This window comes from Bubalus kerabau, chromosome 6 (assembly GCF_029407905.1).
Source record: "Bubalus kerabau isolate K-KA32 ecotype Philippines breed swamp buffalo chromosome 6, PCC_UOA_SB_1v2, whole genome shotgun sequence".
Classification (NCBI taxonomy): Eukaryota; Metazoa; Chordata; class Mammalia; order Artiodactyla; family Bovidae; genus Bubalus; species Bubalus kerabau.
Window position 1 is genome coordinate 4,828,485 of NC_073629.1, and position 21,951 is coordinate 4,850,435.

General features: G+C 44.5%; 1 protein-coding gene across 8 annotated transcripts in view; it reads right to left on the bottom strand.

Moving 5' to 3' along the window:
- The window catches only part of PBX1 (PBX homeobox 1), a 335,848-nt gene that overhangs the window by 180,257 nt on the left and 133,640 nt on the right, over positions 1-21,951 (bottom strand). The gene's annotated exons all lie outside the window — the stretch shown is intronic.

A 21,951-nucleotide genomic window follows, 5' to 3' on the forward strand; every position in this document is an offset into this window, starting at 1 on the left:
ACACCAGGCCAGGAAACTCAGCCCCATCCCTTCCTTTGTCTCCTAAGACCTGAGCGTGTTTTCCCTCATTTGAGGGGAGCCCAGAGCATGGGGAGCTGGGCTGACCCTCTGCCTCTCGTGTTGATTAACGTCCCCCTCCGCCTCCCTCTGACCCCCATGGGGGCACCCACCCCACCTCCTTCCTCTGCGCCTTCTGATACCAACCGAGAAAAGGGAATCTAAAAATAAAGCTGGGGCCAGAGTGTGTACCACTCGATTGGGCTCCTGTGCTCACAGATCTGCTTATTTCGGCCTATCTCTCCCCAGCGATAAGGCTGCTAACAGCCTGTTATCAGCCAGTCGGTGAAAATGTGCTCCAGCCTGATTAGGCCTCAGTCTTTGCCAAGGTTATAAACAGCCCTTATCGTTTTCCCGAACAGAATAATCCGGACAGTATCAGCTCAGAAACATATGGGCCACACAGAGAAGATAGCCGCTGACGGACACTTCATTTTAATTGTAACGAGTGGGTAGTGGCAGCCTGCAGACAGCAGACAGAGAGCTGCCTGACTGGCAGCAAGGCTGGTGTTTTTTTTGTTTTTAATCCCTTCCTCCTTCCCTGGTTTCCAGTGCCTAAACTGCTTTGATATTCTGGGTGGCATAATGAACTGGACCATGCCCCAGATGTTAGCAGTTAGCAAGCAAGACCCCTCCCTAAAAGGCAGATGGGACCCTTATGATTCTCTAACAGGGGAAAAAAGAACCAGCAAAGGGGAAAGCTGGGGAGGGAGTGGGGTACCAGTACAGCTCTTTCTGCCCTTCAGCCCCCAATTCAATAACCCACCCTCTTACTCAATCCTGATCTCCTGCCCCATGATCAAGCTGCTTCTTCAGAGACCCTCCCCCTCCCAGCCTAGGAATGCCACATCCCAGTGCCCGGAAGAGAGCCAGCCCTCTATACATGGTGGGGTGTATATCATCTACTTCAGCTTTCACAGGTTGACACAGACATCAACCAAGATGATGCTTGAAGAAGCGGCAAGCCCAGGCTTGCAGGGATTTTGTGTCCTGAAAGCAATCTCCTCAATCTAGCTTCTCCTGCTCTTTTGGGTTCCTCTTTTTTGTTGTTCCTCTGGCTTTTCACAGAAAGTCAACTATCTGTGGGACTGGAGGGCAGTCAGGGGGCATCTCCCAAAGAGAAAATCGGGATGGAAAAGTTTTGACGAAAGGGCTCAGCTCTCTGCTTCCAGGTCAGCAGCCGTCGTGGTGGCTGACAGCTCAGCCCTGGGTCACTGCGGATGGCACAGAGCCAACCACCCCCTGGCTCCTTCATAGGGTGACGCAATGTTTCCCCCTTGTGAGTCACCAACGTGGAAGGAAGAGAGAGAAAGAGCCGCGGGCAGGAGGGTACAGGGAGATGAGTGTGTCTGCTGCATCCTGCACCGCGCCTGCGGTTCCTGCTGCCGCCACCGCGGCTGTGCTGGGGCTCACACCTGGCTGGCCAGATGGGGTCAACAAGAGCAGGTGCATTCCAAATCTACGGAAGATAAGCGCTGGGGCCCCCACCTTGGGCTCAGCTGTCAGTCTTCACGCTCCTGTTCAGCACTCATGTGTGTCAACATTTCAAACAATTAAACAACTTCCACGTGGTCTTCCTTTCCTGGCCCTTGCTCGTTTCCTCTCCTTTCCTCCTTAAACTCTCAACTGTCCCTTCCCTTTAACCACGGAAAACCAGCACTTTCCACAGCCCCTACACACACCTAACGAATTCAACAGCACTGGAGAAGTTTTCCAGTTCATATTCGATTTCTGGTGGCTTTCTAGTAAGGAAGAAAAGAGAGAAATGAAAGGAGAAAAAAGGAAAAAAGATAACCAAACCAAAAACCATTCCCTCCAACCACAAGGCTGACCCTCTTTTCCTGACATCAGTTTTCAGTTCTGCATAGAAAGATCACTGCTCTGCTGAGAAAAACATGGTAACAAGAGCTGATATTTACTGAGGATGGGTTGTATGTGCCAGGCACTAGTGGAAGCATGCTACATAAATTTGCTGATTTAACCCTCAAAACGATTCTATGATTCACACCCAAGTGACCCGCGTCCTGGCTGCATCTCTATAATTCCTGTTGTCTCCTGATCCTCAACAGCTCACATCCAGGGAGAAACCTTTCCCAAAGGTCTTGGGAAGTTCGTGACTAGCTGCACCACCACTCCATCCCCATGCAATTCTTTCGCAGATTTACAATGGCTCACAGGAAGCCCGCCTCCCCAGGACCGACAAAGCACTCTGGCCTCAAGACAACTTCTGGTATTTCACTGTCAAGGGAAAACTGAGTCTGTGCTAATGTTCCTGTAATAACACCAAATTCAAAAAGGAAAGAGGAGGAAAATTCCGCTGCCAGCTGAAACGAGAGCCTCAGGCACATTTTTGTTTTAATTCTTTTTTTCATGGCTTTTCATCACCTGCTTCCACTCTTCTACTCTCCCAAAAAATATGGCTTAGGTTGCCTTGCAGTATTATCAAGAGACTGGCCAGCAGATCTCTGCAAGAAAGTCTGCAGTGGGTGGTCTGCGTGCAATGTCCTAGTGGTCTTAAACTCAGTCCCTCCAGAACAAGTTTCAAGGTTACGGTGGTCTTTCCCTAATTGCCATCAGAATCTGAAAATATCCTTGAAACATGAGAATCCCGCTCTGAACTCCTGAGGCAGCTCGCGGTGGTAGTTTACTCAACTTAAAGTGCTTTTTCTCCTCCCTTTCGGTATTTTTGTTTTCTTATTCTTTCTGTTTCAATGGACCCAGCTTTGTTCTTCCATAATTCGGGGCTCACGAGACTAGAGGATTTCCTGAGATAAGCAACTGGGCCTATTTTTCTGGAGGCTCTGCTTCCCATCTTGCCCACAGCCCTCTTCTCCTGAGAAGCTTCCACTGTCACAGAAGGAAGGCCAGTTCTCTAGGGGTCACACAGCAGAGGCGGGTGAGCCTTCCGGGTAGTCGGCGGTGACAAATGCGATCACAAAAAGTTGGAGGGCCGTGGCCATCCTGCCCCCGCTGCACCGCCGCCGCTCGGGCTGGCAAGCCCCGGGAGGCCTGTGCCCAGCCGTCTCAGGGTGTCTACGACGCTGCTGCCTTTGCGGTGCGCTCGGGTGTCACCGTGACTGTGACGCCCTGAAGGACCAGGAGGCTGTCTCCTTCCAGCCTGTCTCCCCAGCCCCTAGCCTGGCATGGAGCATGCAGTCAAGAGCCGATAAAGGCCGGTTGAAATAGAAGAACACATTCAACCCCAATCTGCCCACTGGGTGTTCAAGGGCGTGTACTCTGGAGGTAGCCAAGCCTGCACAGCTGGCTCCGCCACACTTTCTAACTCTGCCTTACCCCCAGTTTCTCCATCTCTAAAATGGGAATAATCAAAGTACCGTTGCCACAGATGTGTCATGACGATTACGTGTGTTAAAAACACAGCCCAGTGCCTGACATATAGCAGTCACCTACACATAAATATTTCTTCTTTCTGAACAGCTTTTCCCATCTGCCCCCTCCAAGCTGCTATAGCAGTTGACATGCTCTGACCAAAGAAAGGGCTGCACAAGGAAGCCCGGTTCTGGTACCTGCTGTGCTGGGGCTCCAATGGTCACCTAGTTCCTAAGTCTCCTGGCTTCTGTGGCCTCCATTAGGCTGGGGTAGCCCGCCTCACCTAATTGACTTGCAGGATTGGATATGAGACAGCATGACCTACCAGACATGGTCACGTGTGGAAAAGCAAAATCCAGACTCTCAAATCTGCTGCCAAGTCATGTTCTGGCAAAGCGGCTGGAAGCCTAGCACTCCACGGACCTCGCTATGTGCCCCACGGCGCCTGCGCCGCTCTGGGGCTCTGCCAGCCTCTGCCTGCCCTGAAGGCCCCCGGTCGGGACAGTGCAGAGTGTCTGCCTGGCCCGCAGGCCTCACCAGGATCTCTGCTGGAAATTAAACCAGCTTAAGAGCGAACACTCAGACACCTCCCTCGGGCCCACAGCATCACCTCGGCAAGACACGTGGCTTCCCTCACGGGAGAGGCAGCTTCTCATTTCCACATCCATCCTTCTACTGTTACCAGGCTCCAAAGTTGTTGAGACTTTTCCTTCCCCTTTTCCCCAAAAGGTCATCTTAGTTTAGAGGCTCTTAAACCCATCCGCTTTCCCAAGAGAAGCTTTTAAGCATAAAATTCATTTCAGCATGGGGGGCTCTTCCTCTTTTCCTCCCTTCATGGTGAAGCGATCATGAATTCATAAGCAGCTGTAGCGGCTGTAGTCTCAGGGCCTTATATACGATGGGGATTTTTTTGTTCTCTCTCTCCCCATCTTCCTTTATTTTTCTCTCTCATAATCTCCCCCGCTCCCCACTATGTACATGCACACACACCCCCGACAATAGTGTGAGCCTCAATCTTGTTCTCATCCCTCCCACCTCTAGAACTGCCCCACCCCTGAGGGAACACTGCCAAAGAAACTAACAAAATATTCATATGGTAAGGCCCACTAAAACCTTGGGAAGATTTAAGCCTGGGTTTCATGTCACGGACGCTCCCTCCCGTAATCTGTATTCCAATCTCAGTGTCAGCGGAGCTGTGATCAGAATATCCAAGGTCTCATAAAAGATTCAGGGCTTCCTGACTTCCCTGACATTTGCTATTTCACGTTGTTCCTGCTTGTTCGCTTTCCACCTCCAAAGAGTCCACAGGCCCTTTCTACTCACCCCTGCAGATGGCAAACTTGCTGAGAAAGTCTAGGAACTCAGGACAAGTACAGGACCTAAGTCATCCTGGGAATTTAGCTGTGGCTGGGCTAGTGCTCTTGAGTTTCTTTTGTCAACTTCTTTTGTTTGGTTGAGGGTTTTCCTAAGATCACAGCGTGGCCGCCGCCTCTGTAGTGCCTGGAAGTAGGATTTAAGAATCCAGGAGGGTAACAAGACTTGATGAAGATTTCCCCTCTTCACCCTGAGTGATTTAGAGGGGAGTCAGGCATATGCCTGACTTGGTGTTTCCATGTCTTCCAAGTTCATATTATGATTTAAGTCAGAGACTATAGGTATTATCTAGCCTTGAAAAGCATTGAGGCTATCATTTCAAGAGGTGGCAGTCCCTCAAAGAGGCCAAATACATTCTCTGATGGCCAAGTTCAAAGACTGATATGTTACACGTGTGTATGTTACACAGCAAATACAATACTGGTATGGACAGAGGTAATCTAAACATTCAGGCAAGGTATATTATGATTTAAGGAAGTCAAATATTACTAAAAGGGTGCCTGTGTACAGACCTTCTAGTTTACTAAGAGAATCACCATAGGTGTTTTAGCCAGACCCATGACAGATTGCTAATATGATTTGCTTTCCATTCATTCAATGAATACCCAGCTTATCAGCAAGATATTTAATGAATAAGCTGAATTTATCCCATACTTCTTAAGGATGTCATGCATCTTCACAAAAGAAACTCCCTGATGCATCTACAGGGTAGGGGTCCACCTACAGAGACGGCAAGAAAGGGAGAAAAGACATACTGTCATACAGCTAACATCATCCAGCCGTCGGAAGCCAGAGAGAGAAAAGAGCAGTGGCTACAGGGACAATAGAATCCAGATCCCTTTCAAGATACTGTTTAGTAAGTCACAGGTGTCTAGAATTTTAAAAAGAAGAGAAAAAAATAAAATGAAAATGTAGGACTTCAAAAACTCAGGCAATCAAAAACTAAAGGCTTTTTAAAATTTAATCTCTTTTGAAAACATATTATCTTAATTATTTCTGTAAATGCTGTGGCTATTAGGCAAATTAACACAAAACCCCAGATCAAAGTGCCCTTCACACAGACAACTTGCATAACATTAGGCAGCATGAAGGTGAACAGGTGCTAAAAACAACTTCTTGGAATGTTTTTAATGTATCCACTAATAAAACCTTCTGAAGAGGTTAAAAAAATGCTAGAACACAAATTGAAAATTAAAGGCAAGTTGATGGTACCTCAAAATTAAAGCTGTCAAGTGAGAAAATTATAATCAAAATTGTCTGTCTCTGTACTGCTCAAATTCTTCCCTGTATAGTCACGTAATATAAACATATATATGTATATATATGCATATGTTTCTGCATATGCATATGAAAAATCAAAGAGGCAAAGACATAGTGATGAATCATAGGTAACACAAAAAGAATATGCAATCCAGTTTCCTAAGTAGATATACCCTGCAGCACACACCCTCTGACACAGATGGGCCAGCAGGACTCATCTGTTAATAGAAGGATACAGTCCTGAGAAATCATATAGAGAGTTTTCAGGACTGAGTTCTGTTACATTCTTTGGGGAATACACTGTTTAAGAGAAGTCCACAGTCAGGTATTTCTGGAAGTAAATAATCCTATCATTTATCATATTTGGTAACTGTAGGTTTGTTTCTTTTCTTTTTTTTTCATCACCAGACATAACCCATATTCTCTATTTAGAGTAAAGTTTATTTTTTCTCAAAGACACGCTACCGTATAAATGAGTGCTTCTCAACATGAGGTGAGCACACTCCAGGGGACATCCGGAGACATTGTCTGGAGACATTTTTGGTTGTCACAGTGGAGGAATGGAGAAGCTGCTGGTACCTACGGTAGCAAACAAGGATGCAACTGACCATCTTCAGTGCACAGAACAGCCCTCCCAGCAAAGAAAGCTCTGACCTACAAAAGTCAATACTGCAGAGGCTGAGAAACTCTGATACAGATTATCACAAACATTTCAAAATTCCTCAAATCATATCCCTCAAAGACTTGAAAAATGAGAAGGTGGAAAACACAAAAGAGAACTTTTCTTAGTCGTATTTTGATTATCAAAAGAATAACTGTTGTCTGCGGATGCTACGATATATTACTTCACCTAAAATATGTTCTTAAAATCTACCACTTGTACTTACATTACAGTCAAACAGTGAGAAGTGCTGGGAAATCAGCAAGGATCTTAGACCAAAACACTTACCCTGAGACATTCTTCACTGAACAGGGTTGTATCTTGACCGATTGTGTTAAAATTAAATAAAGTAAGATATAACAAAAGCTAACTTTTTGGCCAGTGAAACATAGACATATCTGGCACTTAAAGTTCTACATGTGTGTATTCATCCAATTCCACAGCATCAGAGCGCTGACGTTCAGTAATATAATAATATTATTTTTGCGATCAGTTAAGGTATAAAATGTGCGTAGCCTCAGTCTTTAATATTAATAAGTCTTGTAACTAGCAGTTTCTCGTAGCTCCGAATTCTTGAGCACAACTAGAAAGGGCACTTATCCTGAAAAATCTAATAAATTTACAGTTTTATATACTTCCTTCAATTGTAAAAGTCTTGTTCAATAAACTTTAAAATGCCACTATAGAGCAATAACACAGACAGTATAAACCCAGCCCTGGGAAAGCTGTGCAACCAGAAATTGTTCCCCTTTCTGCTAGAGCAATAAAGTTTTATATGTTTGAACTGACTGTAAAAAGGTTTGAATGTTGGCAACTGGGGAATAATCTGTCTTCTTTATAGTTATTATCATATTTCCCACAAGACCCCTTGGTCTGTGTCAATCCTTCTTGTATATGACACCTTTGTACTGTCAGCGAAAGCAAGACTACTTTACTTTTTTTTTTTAACTATAGGACTTGTATCTGTTTTCCTTCAGATTACAGCTAACAGGAATAAATTATTTCTGACAAGCATATATTGCAGCATTTTACCAAATAAAGCTGGTTCTGAGCTGCTTTTCCAAGAGCTGGTGGAGGGGGGGGTACCTCTCCCCTTCTCTCTCCTTCTCTCCACTGATTCAAATGCAATTCGGGATGGGTAAATTGGAGGAGACGTCAATAAAAAGAGATTTGTAGGAAAGTTGCTCTGAACCCAGAGCCCATTGTAACAAGGTGGTTGGGTCCTCAGGGGTGCTGTTGGAGGTGTGTGGAGGAGAGGTCTAGGAAAAAGGAGAAGGAGGAACCATCCCTTTTCCTTCCCAACCTGTCTTGGGTCTGAGAGAAGCTATGCTGCCGGGTTCAGACAGAGAGCCTAGTCCAGCACAAGGCTAGACTTTCCTGCTGCTGCTAAGTTGCTTCATTCGTGTCCGACTCTGTGCCACCCCACAGACGGCAGCCCACCAGGCTTCCCCATCCCTGGGATTCTCCAGGCAAGAACACTAGAGTGGGTTCCCATTTCCTAGACCCTGATTAACAGCCAGTGAGGGACACGGTGGTTTTGACCAGCAAGGGCAGACACCCAGGTTGTCTCATGGAGGCTTAGGCTCTTGGCAAGCAGGTCATCTTAGATGAAATGAGTTTAGGCTCATGATAATCAGCAAAGAGTCATTGTGTGTGTGTTTGTATTTATGAGTGTTCGAGAGGACAGGGGGTGTTGAAGGGCAAAGGGTCTCTTGCCCTTTTCCTCCTCCAGCTCCACCACCATAATTCAACAATACTCAGTAATCCATGACACACAACTCAGCTTGACTAAAACACTCTCCTTTCTCTCTTAACTTTACTTCGCCTCCTCAAGTGTCCCTGCCTTTTCTCCCATTCAGAATAGCACAGTGGGACAAGCCTGACAGGGATAATAGATACTTGGAAACACTAGGTTGTTAAAACTCAAAAGCCCTTATATGACTGGCCATCCATGGAACTCGCACAAAAAGTTAATTATCTCTGCATTCTGGAACAAAGTCTCTCCAAGAGATCATGTGAACAGGTTGGCCCATCAAATGAACACAGGCACACACATATATGCATGTACACACTCATTCATCACATGAACACAGGCACACACATATATGCATGTACACACTCATTCATCACATGAACACAGGTACACACATATATGCATGTACACACTCATCCATCATATGAACACAGGCACACACATATATGCATGTACACACTCATCCATCACATGAACACAGGCACACACATGTATGCATGTACACACTCATTCATCACATGAACACAGGCACACACATATATGCATGTACATACTCATCCATCACATGAACACAGGCACACACATGTATGCATGTACACACTCATTCATCACATGAACACAGGCACACACATATATGCATGTACATACTCATCCATCACATGAACACACATATATGCATGTACACACTCATTCATCACATGAACACAGGCACATACATATATGCATGTACATACTCATCCATCACATGAACACAGGCACACACATATATGCATGTACACACTCATTCATCACATGAACAAAGGCATACACATATATGCATGTACATACTACTCACTGTATAGTCCCATGAGTGCACAAATACACCCAAACACAACTCAAAATGAACAGTAAACTCAAGATAGGAAAGTTCTGATGTGAGAGGGTAAATGCAAAATTATATCCATGAATACAGAAACTCTACCAGAATGAGGTCACGAAAAAAAAAAATCTCCATGACTTTGGAGATAGTCTGAGCCTTGTGCTTGAGAAGGTGAGCTCAGGATGAGCTCCTGTTTTTCTTGTTACCCAGTTCGGACAACAAGCATTCTAATCTAAGAATGGTCGACACCAAAAAACCTCATCATGGTAATCACCTCATACTACCAGGAGGCTCAAGGGAGCTCTGTGTCCTCAATGCCACCCAGAATTGCTACAAGCCACATATGTTAACCAAAGGGGCTGACGTGAATCTTAATATCCCTTAAATGGCAGCTGGCTCCTAGAAAACCATGGGTCCATACCATCAGTTCTTATTCTTCTTCAAAATAGGTGCTTGATGTAGATCAAAAGTTCTTGGGTTGGGTCATATATCAGTGCTATTAATAAAAAGATGATAGATATTTTTAAAATTTTGGTATGTAACAGATATGGAAAAGTGCACAAATCTCAAGTGTATAGCTCAGTGAAAAATATGAAATGCTTTACAAATGCACATCATCCCTGTGCAAAACCCATGCCATTCATCTCTGTGTCCTCAATTTTTCTGTACATTACTGAAGTGAACACATATGCAGCATTTTAAATTCTCTCACATGGCAATGAGTTATCAGCTTCAGGACCCATAAGAAGACCTTCAGCACAAGTGGAATGGAAGATATATGGAGGTAGAGCTATTTCCCAAAGAGTAAAGTATGTACCACCAGCATCAAATTCATCAAAAGTGTTTATGAAATGCAGGTTTCTAGACCAGAGCCAACCTGCTGGGACCAGTCCTGTGAATCCGCGTTCTATAAACACCCCCAGAACCGACACTGGCTACTGCATACACCAGCAATGCCCCCTCCTGAGCCCTGATCATTCCCTTTTTCAAAGACCTCAGTGCACACAATTCTGAGATCATAGTTGGTGAGGTTCAAGGACGGCAACTGTGTTTTGACATAGAAAAGAAAGGGATTTAGAAAAATCACTAATCAGCGAGGGAAAAATCTGGAAGCTTTGCATCATTCTGCCTTTCACCTGAGCTCCACAGTCTGCAAATCTTACTATTCTAGGCGTCCTAGTGGAATTTAAAAAATGCAGAGGCAAAATCTCCTGAAAGGGCCAGAAATTAGATCTCTCCTCCTCATCCCTTATTACTTTCCTTTTTATAAATTTTAAACAAATCTAAGGATTTGTACCTCATTATTCCTATATACAGGGCTTCCCTTGTGGCTCAGTGGTAAAGAACCCACCTGCCATGCAGGAGACCCTGAGTCCAGAAGATCCCCTGCAGAAGGAAATGGCAACCCACTCCAGTATTCTTGCTTGGGAAATCCCATAGACAGAGGATCCCGGCGGGCTACAGTCCATGGGGTCACAAGGAGTCAGACATGACTGAGCGACTGAGCTTTGAGGTTTTTTTTGAGTCCTAATACACACCTTCCTTCCTGAACCTAAGAGGAGTTGGCTTTGGTAGGCACATATTTGAAGAGAATATCCTGGTACAGAGGCACTCAGGAAGACAGCATGATAGGGTTCCAGCCTTTAGAGCAAGAAGGAGCAGAAGGATCCCACTAGCACAGGGAAGACTTACGTTTAAAGAGTCTGATGTTATTGTTCCCCAGCTTATAGTTTCTATTATTTGATTATATCTGAAACTCGATCAAAACATAAAAAGAGAAAAAAAGGCATGTGAATTGGGCATCAGAAATTACTGTGACTACTACTGCTTCCTAAGATTATTATTACTGTGGATGCTGCTGCCATTACTGTGATGAACAAGTTCCGATGCCTGCTGCGCGACACCCCATTCAAGACTCTGAGATCCATCATTGCATCTAATCCTCAGACATGGTTACTGACATGTACCAACAATATTATTCAGAGAGAGACAAGACCCCATCACAGGGTGGTACCCTTTCCCTTTACACATGGATTTTTATTACCATTCCATTCAAGGCTGAATATAAGGAGGTCTGAGTATGTAAACTAGGTAAGTGCAGGAAGAGAACTTTTCTGTTAAAAACTGCCAATAAGCTGAAGAAATAACAAGAGGGGCTATATATTAGTCACCTTGGGACAGCCAAAGATACCTAAGATAATGCTTTTTTCTATAAGGCATTGCTAGTCTATTTCCAGAAGACCAGAAATAAGCAAAAAAAATAGCTCTATATTATAGAAGCATTATAATGACATAGATGACAAATGATTGCAGAAGAGGGCACTGGATGCCAATTACAAGAAAAAGTATATACAGGGCTATCCCTTTTTTGGGGGAAAATTTAATACTCTTGGAAAGATGAGATAGTCTCATGTGAAACAGCCAGAGAAACACCAAAAAAAAAACTGTATATAGCCAGCTGTTACATACAGTAGAATAAATTTGAAGAATCAAGAGAAGACAATTAAAGCTGTAATTACTGGGAAAAAAAATAAGAAGGAGCAAATTTGAAAGATGAATAGAAACTAGATATACATGGATGACATAAAGGCATCCCACAAGGAGCAGGAAGACAGTAAGGAGACCAATTTGCCTGGGAGGTCCAGACCCCTTACTGAGGAAGAGAGATAGGAAACAGGAAGCGAGGCAATAGACCAGACCTGTACCTCACCAGAGGGCACCACATGCTAGCCTAAGACCTGGGACAGAGTCCAGACCATGGTTGATCAGACCAGACAACTGAGGTCCTTCTGCTTCTGTGGAAATACTGAGGATCTTTGCAGGCTTCAATGACAACTAAAAAATACCCAGAATGTGGACCATCTTCAGGATAGGGCTTCTGGAGACATGACCTCAGAGGCCGCAGCTAGATCTCAGAGGATGAGGTTGGGTTGAGGAACCTCTTGTATGGAAGAGCTCTGAGGAAAGGTCCAAAAGCTGCTAGAGGTGAGGTCTGTGCTTCAGCAAGAGGCACTTCATAAGCCAAATCAAGGCCAATGATGGACACGGACTAATTTCACAGCATTCAGTGATTCTGTGAAACCTCTGAATAGGAAGGGAAGGAAAACCCCCGCTCTAGGTGACAATCGTCCCCTGCAAGAGTTTCTGAGTCTCCTGCTGACCCAGCGCCAACAATAGGAACATCAAGCCAGGGCAGCGTCCTTGCTGAAGTAACCACCACTGAAAGCAGAGAGACACACTTTAACAGCAGACAAAAACAGTGCTGTCTGGGTAAAAGCATATGAAGCTGCTAGCTTGAAAATGTTAATTTCTTGGGTGACGTTTTTTTACTGGATCCTTAATACACAGGTATTGTTCTGTCGCTAACTGCAGAAATACTGGTAATACTTTGGTGCTTGCATAATGTTTTATAGCCTACTTACCCTTTCAATAGCATGAGTATGCTTAATCTTGATAATAAACCTATGAGGTGTTATTATCCCCCTACCATAGAAGAGAAAACTAACACCTAGAGAAGGTAAATGACTTGTTCAAGACCACACAGCGGGTAATCACCAAAGCTAGATGAGGGCCCCATTAACCGAGCCCTGATAGCTTGCTAAATGCTTGTCACAGGGCTGGTCACCACCAGGACACAAAGATAGGTAGGAAAGGTCATGGGAACCCAATACAAAGGGAAAGCACCTTGTCCATGGAACCTGGCCACCTTTCAGTTCACTTCCCTCCACCTCACCTAGGCTAGCTAGACCCCTTCCATCATCCATCTCAGGCTGGGTCTCCCCCTGACACGCTCTATACAACCTGACAAGGAGTTAATAAAGATGCCCGCTCTCTGCTTCTCTCCCTCCCAACTCGCAGCAAAGCCACTACATTCCGGACAGTAGAACAGCTAGGCACTGTCTACGTAAAGCGGCAGGGAATCTTTCAGGGCCACTAAGGAGGCCAAGTAACATGAATGAACTTCTCTCCCAGGAAACCAAAGCACCCCTCAGAAGTCCCCCATGGAGAAACCAACAGAGCCCCCAGCTCCCCCAGCGTGCCTCCCTGCTTCTCCCTAACCCGGAAATCAGGGCGTATTCCGTTTCCTGCAGCCCCAGGGATTCCAAACCCCTCGGGGGCTGCCAAGGCTTTCTGATGTACAGGCTGCTGCTAACACCGCGTTATTAAGCACACGTTTGTCTCCACTCCTACACAAGCCTGCTTCCCTGCCTGAAGAAAAGCCACACACATGCTCACACCGAGGGACACGGCGGAGAGCCCGGGAACCCACAAAAGGAAATCAGCACGCCAAGGGTTAAGCACACCCTGTAATAAGCATCTCTGTTCCGGCATGTTGCGAAAGCCCATTACCTCCCGCCACATTACCTCATTCATTTCTTATATGCGGATGGTTTATTTTCCCATGAGCACCCTGGCTCTCAGTATTAAGTCCCCTCCTTCGCCTCTATTTCTCTATCCATCACATTTAACACTCTGACAGTAACAGTCTATAATGTTTCTATTCTACAAAACCGCTCTGTCAACTCCGGGCTTCCAGAGCAGCAACTGAGGAAAATAAATAACATCAACGCCAGGGACGACAGCATCATAGCTCCCTTTCTGCTGGGCTTTTCTATTTTATATTATTCTACAAAGGGAGAAAAAAGAACAGGGCTAGGGGGAGGTGGAAGCAAGGAAGAGAATTTCCTTCTTATGCAGTAGACACTTAACAGACCTGAAGGGGTGGTCACAGCATTTCCCTCCAGACAAAGACCTGATTTCCCCTCTCTGCTCTCGAATCCCCTGACCACCCCCTTCCACGTTCATGGTGGTTTAAGAAAGGACTGCTATTTGCTGCCCTGCCGTCCTTCTACCTGCCACCCTAGAAGCAAAGCAACAGCAGGCACAAGGCACCCTGTTCACAGCAGAGGGTGATTCATAAATTCACGTCATCTTTTCTGGAACAAGAGTCTAGAGAGGAGGTACAAGCAGTCCATGGGTCCATAACCTTTGTTCTGGGGAAGACACCCAGGGAACAGATTCTGGAAGCCAGGAGTAGATAAGGAGGAAAAAAATTAACTCCTGTGAAAAAAACCACTCTAGAAAGCTGCCTCGTCTCCCTGTTCCTAGGGGTTTAACCAAAACTGTGTTGATTTTCATTATTTTAGATATAAGCCACTTAATATGTTATCTTTCCTCTAGCTTCTTTTTGTTTGCTTTGTTTCACTTTTGAAAAATATCCAGATAGACAGATAGATGGGAATCTTGAACATAACTTGGCTTCTTCTTCAGGACCCAAATCATTTATCATTATGAATGCCAATTATCACCCAGGCCCACTGCTAGGTGGGAATCGGCAAGCCTGTCCTATGTAAACTCCATCTGCTGGGCTTTTTATAGCTTGACTGCCTCTCGGAGTTTGCTCTTCTTCACAGGTAGCACAGTGTTCGAGTTCACACAGCTGTGGTACTAGATCCTGGAAGCCAAACCTGACCTTTACTGATGGCTGTGGGACCTTGTTTCTGATTCCCTCCCTGCTGGGTCCTCACCAGGAAAATGGAGACAATCCTGTTTCCCAGCTCCTGGGGCGGTGGTGAGGATTCCCTGAGTCCATATCCAAGGTGGCTAAACCACGACCTGCAGGTACTGCTCAGTAAATATTGGTGATGACCACGCATATATTCTGGCAGGGGTAGGGAAACCAGACAACCATCCAGTTAGAATCATGTTTGAAATAAGAGTCGAAGGATTTGGGGATGGGTGACCTCTGGGCACCCTGTCCAGTCAACTGCACGGACTGGTGTGCTTACAGCCTTTAGTGGGCCATAGAGAGGCCTCCCGTGCCAATGCCTCCATAGCTTCACATGGGGAAGGCTGCCAACAGTGTGTGCTGGATGGTGAGACGTAACTACAGCGAGATTCATTCAGGATCAGGAAAGAACAGGGCTGGGGTGGAAAGAAGACAAAACAAGAACAACAACTAACAGCCTTTTACTGAACACAATTTTGTGATTCCTCCTATTCACCCACACGGGGCTGTTTCTCAAAGAACAGGGATAAGAGGTAGCTTGATAAGGATGAAACGCTCTGTGCATCATTATTTTTACCAACAGGACCATTATCATCACTCGGCTTTGCAACCAAGAGCAGCTAAAAGGCACTTTGCTGTTGTTTTGTTTTTGTTTTATATTGACGTGTAATTGATTCACAACGCCTTGTTAGTTTCAGGTGTACAGCAAAGCGATTCAGTTTATACAGTTTTTTTCAAATTCTTTTCCATCATCGGATGTTACAGGATGTTGTTTCTTGTGCTGTACGGTAAGTCCTTATTATTTATCTGTATTATACACAGTAGTGTGTGTCTGTTAATCATGCACTTTAAACCTAAAGGCCTTCAGAGATGGGAGTCTTACCTTCTCCCTCTGCTGCTACCCAAGCGGTCATGGAGTTTCTTTTCTCTGTCTCAAGTGCGAATAATGGCATTCACTTATGTCCACCTCAACTGCCCAGACCCACTCTCTACCAATAGGAAGTCAGACCACAGCACAGCTCAGCTTCAGCACAAGGCTTGCATTCCAACTGAAGGGACTGATGTGAGAAAACAGTTAAGACCAAACGGGATATAGCATGTGTGATACCTGGAGGCAAAGAGGAACTGGTTTCCAATACTTCATTTCTTATCTGGTTCAATTCTAAATGTCACAAACAACTTACTGACTGAGCAAAGATCACCTCTGTTTTTATGACACTTGTGTGTTAGGGGTGAGGAGGTGAGGTAAGGACTATATCAGACTAACTGACATTATTTCATTATTTTAAATGATCACATTTCATTAGTGTTGCTTATAGTACTCCTTGACACTAGTCTTTCCTTTTGGTGACAGGCAAAAGTGACCCCAAGGTACCAAAGGTAACTCCCCTTTGGGAAAGTTGAGCCTTTCATATAATTTCTTTTCAACAAATTAACATTGAGAACACCTATGTATAAAGAAGGTATTGGAGGGAAAATACATAGGTAGGCACAGTTCCTGTGTTCAAACGCTTATAATTTAGGGAACAAAGAAGGACTTTAAACAAATGACTAAAAGGCTGAATAAAGGGTTGAAATCATAAAATATATGCTTATTAAAACTACAGATATTTTGTTCCAGGAACATGGTACAGGAGGCAGTTAATCTGAATGGGAGTTTTAGCAGAGCTTCCCGATTTTCACAGAAAGATTGATATTTGGGAGGCGACAAAGCTTTGTTTCAGTCATTAAGGGCTCAGCTGTTGCAGTCATTCAACCTAGGTTCAAATCCTCATTCTGTCAATTACTACCTAGGTCTTTTAGGGAAGTTACTTAACTCTTCTAAGTCCAGTTTACTGGTCAATATAATGAGTACACTGATACTAGAGCCTTTACAGTTTTTCAGGGATGATTAAAAGAAATAATGAATGTAAAATAACAGTGCTTGTAAGTAAACTGTAAGCTTACATTAGCTACTACTATTATGATTATCCTTCCCCAAACCCTATGAAGTAGGTGATGCTAGTATTGATATATATATATCAACTAAATACACTCCACTTTTAGTATTGAGAAAACAGACACAACATAAACTAGGTAACCTGCCCAGTGCCCCACAGTAGACGGAGGACCTGGGACACAAATTCACGTCCATCTGACTCCAAAGTCCAAGTTCGTTCTTCTCCCACCACAACAAACTCTGGCTCCTCCTAGAAAGGAGATCCCAGAAACTTGAGAGCTATGCCTTGGAAGCCCCTGAAAATAAAGTGTGATTATAGGAGACTGTGCTTTCTCTCTGGAGAGACAAAGTCAAATGAATGTCAGAGATGTAGCCCATAAGAAATCAACAATTATACAGCATCCACAATATTCTATGAAACTGAAAAATCTGCCAGCGTCTGTAATGAACAAAACTCTAGCTCTCATTCGAATCCCCTCCTTTCCTAATTCCCTTGTTCTTATTAATGCCAAGCCCATCCTCCCAGTAACCAGATTAGAAAATCTACACATGTAGACACATAGGTAGAGATGGACACCATCTCAGAACCTAGTTCAAACTTGGATACAACACAGCAGAGGCCTTTATCCCTGGCGAAACCTCATTTCTGGCAGTTACAGGCTTAGGTGGTATCTGTGACCGCACCCTCCAGCTATTTAGGGTCAGTTATAATCGTTAGACAGTTTTTCATTATACTGAGTCATCTCTCATCTCAAACATTTTCTAGAAGCCAAATTAATAGATGACTTAAATGATTCAGTCATCCTTGAGTCATAGCTGTCCTTCAGGCTCCATCTTTGGATGGTTACCAGGCTCTGCTAATCTTACTTTCAAAACAATCTAATCCTTTTCATTCCCGAAATACCATTCACTTACTCACACCCCAGGTCCTTTTGTCTCCTGGTTAAATCTCTGTCTTCAATCTCTCTCTAGTCTAATATATCCTGCACATTTTGACCAGACAGAAAGTCCTTAACTCTGGCTTCAGCATATGTCATCTGTGCTCAAGTAAGCACTGGGTCTCCATTTCTCACCACTTATCTGAACCCTTCTGCTGGACATTCGGGGCCACGGGATCAATAATAATCACAGGGGCCATACTTTACCCACTATATCTTCTTCTCCATACTTCCTCCAATTTGTTTCAAGTGACCATTTCAGAAGAGTCTCATAAGTAGACTAGGCAGATAGAAACAGGTGTATACAAGTTCTATGGAAATGTCTAGGGCCATATATCCACACATGGATGAATCAGGACTCTCCTCAGATGCCCTGTCTAGGGACATCAAGATAGAATTTTGTACTGAAGACGCCTGACTCTGCAGAACATTGGGATTAGTGGGTAAGATGGTATCTATATTTATTGGTATATGGTATTTATCTCAGGGTTTGATCCCTGAGTTAGGAAGGTCCCCTGGAGAAGGAAATGGCAGCCCACTCCAGTATTCTTGCCTGGAAAATCTCACGGACAGAGGTGCCTTGCCGGGATTCAGGGAATGCCTGGCAGGCTACAGTCCATGGGGTTGCAGAGTGAGATACGACTTAGCGACTAACCACCATCGCCACTGTATGTCCAAGCCCGTCCTAAGAAATTGGAAGAATATAAAAAGATATTGAAGTCAAAGTGCTTATAGTCCAATGGGAAACTAAACATGTAAAAATTAAAATGAGGCGCAAAAAATAAAATTACGAAGACTAAGTAATATAAGTTATATATTACCTTGAAGGAATATACAAGGCAAAGTGAACACAAAGAAGGAATATCTAAGACTGGGTCACAGTAGGCAGGAAAGGTCTCTGCTAGCATCTGCATGATTAGCAGTAGTATATGGAGGTGGTAGGTACAGGAATTCCTAATAGAAGAGATGATCTTAAAGAGTGGAAGTGAAAAAGTGGCAGCTTTTAAGTATTTCTTAAGTATTAAGAAAATGTTAAGAAATAGCCCCAGTGAAATAGACAAGGGCTAGATCATGAGTTTGGAGAAGGCAATGGCAACCCACTCTAGTACTCTTGCCTGGAAAATCCCATGGACAGAGAAGCCTGGTAGGTTGCAGTCCATGGGGTCGCTAAGAGTCAGACATGACTGAGCGACTTCACTTTCACGCATTGGAGAAGGAAATGGCAACCCCCTCCAGTGTTCTTGCCTGGAGAATCCCAGGGATGGAGCCTGGTGGGCTGCAGTCTCTGGGGTCGCACAGAGTTGGACACAACTGAAGCAACTTAGCAGCAGCAGCAGCAGATCATGAGGTTAATGTAGGTTACCCTAAAGCTTTCAGGGTCAGTCATGAAGACTTCAGCCTCGCACACTCATTACACATGCACACTCATTCATGATCAGATTTAAAGGATACTCCAGAGGGTGTGTCACAGAAATGCATAATTCCCAGCAGGCTGTAAAGTTATGTCTTCTACTCTACTCGGCTCAGCATATGGGACTTCAAGTGAGTGAAAGTGACATTTTTATGGTGATAATCTGAATTAGTTTAAATTTTTAAATAATTTGCAAACCTCAGGTCTTAGACTACTATTAATATCAAAATTACTTGTGACATACTTCACAACTGATCACAGCACAATAGTTTTGAGATTCAGGACTACAGCTTCTGACATTGGGGCTGCCAGTGAAGACTCCTCAATAGGGGTATGGCAAGCAGGTTTTCAGGTTAAGAGTGTCAAGGTGGATCCTAGAGAGGGCAAACAGAACTGGGGCAGAGACACCAACTAGGAGGTCAGCTGTCTGGGTGAAAGGCAGTAAGGGCCTGACCGAGGGCTGTGGCATTTGGGGAGGCCAGATGATACAGGATATAGTTAGGGTGTGTGTGTTTACCTTTATACTCCCTCACCTGGCACCAAGTCTGGCACAAAGTGTTCAATAAATGTTGACTGTTAGAATTAACACAAATTGCCTAATATTTTGATAGGGGTGCGGCAAGCTTAGTAAAAAAGAGTTCAACACAAATAGGAGGCTTCTGGATTTTTTCTCTTTCAAATGAAAGAGAGCAGGAATAGACGAAGAAGATTTGACGTGGTCTGCCCTGGATGTGTAGAGTTTGAGAATTCTGTTGAATGTAGATGTAGAGATACCTGCTAGGCAGTTATACATGCAGATCTGAAATTCAAAGAATCAGTCTGGGAGGAAAATATAGGGTTTCATTTACCACTTGTTCAATAAACATTTACTGGATATTGGCTTTGGTTCAGGCATTGTGTTGTTCAAGGGGGAATGTAGAGAAAGAGAAGAAAGAGAAGTCCCCTGTCTTCAGTGAGATTACAAGTGATACATTTGTGAGCCATGAGTATTTAGGTGATAAATGAAGTCATGGGCAATGGTGGGGAATATTTCAGTCAAGAGTCAAAAGAGAGGTACCACTTAGGTTAACTGAGAAGGCTTCATCAAGGAGCTATGAAGCAAATCAGGATAAAATGGAAATCAGGAGAGGTGAGAGTCTCATTATAGAAGTATCACTGGTAGTAAATATGGCAAGAATCTACTATGAAAGGAGTGTAGATTGGATTTGTTAACTGGGAGCTCCCGTGACCTGGAGAGGTAGAAATCTCATCACAGCAGAAGCACAGGAAGTTTCTAGAAGTAAGAAATCTTAGCATCACTGGAGGGGGTGTGAAGCCTAGAACAGTCCTACCAGAAGGCTTCACGGAGGCAGGACCTGAGTCACTAGATACAGAAGAAACAACGGGCGGTTTTAGATAAAATCAAAACAGAACATGGCCCACCCAGAGGGCTGGCCATAGAAAACACTGTCCTTACTCTTCTGAAGGGCACACAGGCATAAGATAACCTCTGATTAGAAACAAGTTGTTAAAAGTTATTTTGTGTTCAGGGCAGTCGATCACCCTTGGAGTCTACGGTCAGAGCCTGTCTTCATCGGCTATGTGATGCTCAGGAAAAGGCCTTGCTCTGAACCAGCTGGGCCTGGGGAGCAAAAGCACAAGAAACCTACGACGGAATGACAGATACACTACGTGAGAACACGTGAGGACAGCTGAGGGCACCACTCTCACTCTGTCCTGCCAGAGGAGTCAGCCCTAGGGGGAGGTCACAGAGAAAGAGCAGAGGGGGCCAGGGTGGCGAGGTGGGAGCACTGCTGAACAGAGTAAAGGACACACCTACCTGAGGGATGCCGCACAAAGGTTGCACTTTACCCTCAAAAACACATGCTGCACTTTACTAAGTTTATAAGACCAGCAATTTTTGGCATTTCTCTGTGCCAGACTTGTCCTCAGCTCCTTCTAGGTTCCTCCAAGGTGCCCAGAGAGTGGCTGGCCCACCCTCAGGACCAGGCTCAAGCTACCATGCTGCCTTCCATCCTGGAGAGTGACTCTGAACTCCAGGGCTGGTGCAGAGACCCCTCTTCTTATAGCACCAGTCAGATCTACTGGGAATATAAATCTGCCAGGCTTCAGTGGCAGTGGGGAGGGCCTCTAGCCCCTCCCCTCCTCCCCTTCTGCTGAGACCTCAGTACACACACACTCACAGTGTCCAACAGAGGTCCAGGGAGGATCCCAACACACAGGCACGCCCTGGCACAGCTGGGCCAAAGCTCACAGATGCCACATGCTACGGTGGAAAGAACGCATCTGGATTCAGTCTTCACGCTACAACTTACTAACTTCACCTCTCTGTGCCTTGGTTTCCTTATATAAATTAGAACATAATACAAATATTCCCCTATATACACATGGTTGCTGTGAAAATTAGGTAAGTTAATGCTTCCTGGAAAGTTTTTTTATTTTAATCTTATTTTTAAGTAGGTATCTCTCTACAATATAAAATCACGTCTACAGTGAACACATTATGATTCCCATTCACTGCTGAGTCTTGGTCCCTACTTTGCCTCCATTCTCTCCATCCCTTACCTCACTCCGAGTCTCCACAGGCAAGCATTTTTATTCCTTTTTCTGTGCGTATCTTTTTAGAGCTTTTTGAAAGGTTATTTTCAGTGTAAAGTGATCTATCAGTTAGTGATCATTATTGTAATGGGAAAGCAGGCTAGGGGGCCAGGATGGGATGGATGGTTGTGTTATCTGGAAGCGGCCCCATCCTCCTACACAAAAACCTGCCCCATTATTACCATGAGCACACTGATCTCTCTGATTCATTCGTTCATTTATTCATCCATTCATCATCTGCTGAATGCCCGCTATACTCAAG